The 2500-nt window shown below is 40.3% G+C and overlaps 1 protein-coding gene across 2 annotated transcripts in view; it reads left to right on the forward strand.

Annotated features, from left to right (window-relative positions):
* The first annotated feature begins 2290 nt into the window (after nucleotides 1-2290).
* mfap2 (microfibril associated protein 2) overlaps nucleotides 2291-2500 on the forward strand; it is a 7587-nt gene continuing 7377 nt past the window's right edge. For both annotated transcript variants that reach the window (XR_014532183.1, XM_083533773.1), the window contains exon 1: nucleotides 2291-2426. The gene's annotated coding sequence lies outside the window, so the exon portion shown is untranslated. The remainder of the gene's footprint in view (nucleotides 2427-2500) is intronic.

The raw sequence follows: 2500 nt of genomic DNA on the forward strand, positions 1-2500 counted from the left end.
ATGTATAAGGAGAAGAAAACTGCGACCGCGTGATGACGCCAATCTGAAGGACTGAATGCCATCAGAGAAATCAGATTATTTCCTGACCTTCTCATCCTGCTTCAGCTACACACACACACACACACACACACACTCCTCACAGTATTGATACATCAGATTTTGTGCTCTGTTGCTTCATCTGTTACAGGACCTACAAACAGTCAGTGTGTGTGTGTGGTGTGTAAGCGTGTAAACGTGTGTGTGTGTTTGTGAGAGAGAATGGAGAGATGAGGAAGGATGTGGTCCAGTACAGTTATAAAGTGATAAAACACTTGTACTGTTCTGTGGGATATGTGGTGTATATTTTGTGTGTAATAAAACAATTCATGGTGAAAACCTGCAGTGACTGTGATTCTGTGTGCTATGTTGCAGTGTGTGATTGCAGCCACAAGAGGGCAGCACATATAATATATATAATAAAATACTGTGTGGGTTATCTTTTTAACTTTAGTTAATTAATTAATTAATTAATTATACATAAGCCCCGCCTCTTGTGAGAACCAATCAGAGCCCACAGTGTTTTAGTTAATTTTCAAGTTCAAGTTTATTTATATTGCGCTTTTCACAACAGACATCGTCTCAAATCAGCTTTACAGAATTTTAAGAGTTAAGGTGAATGATGTGTGTTTATCCCTGATGAGCAGCCGTGGTGAAGGAAAAACTCCCTTAGATGTTAAGAAACCTTGAGAGGAACCAGACTCAGAAGCAGAACCTCATCCTCATCTGGGTGACATCAAGAGTGTGATTATAGTCTTTAAACACTACAGAACACTGGAGAGTGAGAACTAACATGAGCACTGAAGTGTGTGATTATGACTGATGATCTTTCTACAGTCTTCTACAGTCATTATGGTTATAAAACCAGGAGCTACTGAGCAACTCAAAATAGCTCAACATCTGAGATCATCACAGATCCAACAGCAGCTTCTTCATGCCAGAGCCTTTAAACACTCAAAGAGTTTCAGTGTCCAAACTCCACATTAAGTGAAATCCAGCTGGCGCTGGTACGTCTCTAGATGGTTTGGGATGTTTGTGTGCATCTACTTCTTTAAAGGTCCACAATCTTCATGAGGTGGGACGTGACTGGAGCTGGAGCAACCTCAGGAAGCCTCGGGATGGGGAGAGAAAGAGAAGCAGTGGAGAGGAATTAGCGTAGCTGCTGTTCATGATATTAACAGCACAAGTTGATAATGTGATGTGATCAGATGTTCTGGAGCACAAGGTTGTGATGTGATGTGTGTGATGTGTGTTATGTGTAGAACTCGCTAAAAACATACGTCTTTAATCTGCACTTAAACTGGGAGAGTGTGTCTGAACCCCGAACACTGTCAGGAAGACTGTTCCAGAGTTTAGGAGATAAATGTGAGAATGTTCTATCACCTTTAGTGGACTTTGCTATTCTAGGAACTACTAGAAGTCCAGAGTTTTGAGATCTCAGGGAGCGTGACGGATTGTAGCGTGTTAGAAGACTGGAGATACATGGAGATAAACCATTTAGTGCTTTATAAGTAAAAAGTAATAGTTTGTAGTGGATTTGAAACTTAACAGGAAGCCAGTGTAGGGATGAGAAGATTGGGTTATATGGTGATATTTTCTCCACCTTGTGAGACTCTGACTGCTGCATTCTGGATAAACTGAAGCTTGTTTATTAATGATGCAGGACCTCCACCTAGTAATGCATTACAGTAGTCTATTCTGGAGATCATGAACGCATGGTTGAGCTTCTCTGCATCAGATATAGACATGTTTCTTAGCTTAGCAATATTTCTAAGGTGGAAAAACATGGAGCTTCTGTGTACTGGATTTTGGGCCGATGATCAAAATCTCTGTCTTATCAGAATTTACTAGTAGAAAGTTATGAGTCATCCAGTCTTTTAATTCTTTAACACACTCAGTTATCCGAGTTAATTGAGTGTATCGCCTGGTTTAGATGAGATATATACCTGGGTATCATCAGCGTAACAGTGAAAGCTGATCCCATACCTTCTAATAATATTTCCTAAAGGGAACCATGTATATTGTGAAAAACAGGGGTCCTAAAACTGAACCTTGTGGCACGCCATAATTTACTTGCGTTAACCTGGATAGTTCTCCATTTAAGTCTACAAAAAGGTACAGATCAGACATTTAGGATTTAAATTGGGTTTATAGATGAGTATAAAAGAAGTAATCGTGTAATGAGGAGGACTAAAGGAGCGCTTGTTAAAGAAAAAAACTATGAAGGGTGAGATTTATTCTACATTTGAACCAAAACAAAAAGGTGGAAAGACTTCTGGCTGCAAATGAAGGGGGCGGGGCCACGATCCGAAACCGGTGGGCGGGGATTTGGTCTGTCAATCACATGCGAGGAGAGACAGAACACTGAGAACACTGCAGTTCACTGTAAGGTAAGAAGATCCTCATCTCATCTCCACTTCAGTTCTAAATACACTTTAACATAATAAAAGTGTGTGTGTGTGTG

This window comes from Silurus aristotelis (genome assembly GCF_946808225.1).
Source record: "Silurus aristotelis genome assembly, chromosome: 28".
NCBI classification, from domain to species: Eukaryota; Metazoa; Chordata; class Actinopteri; order Siluriformes; family Siluridae; genus Silurus; species Silurus aristotelis.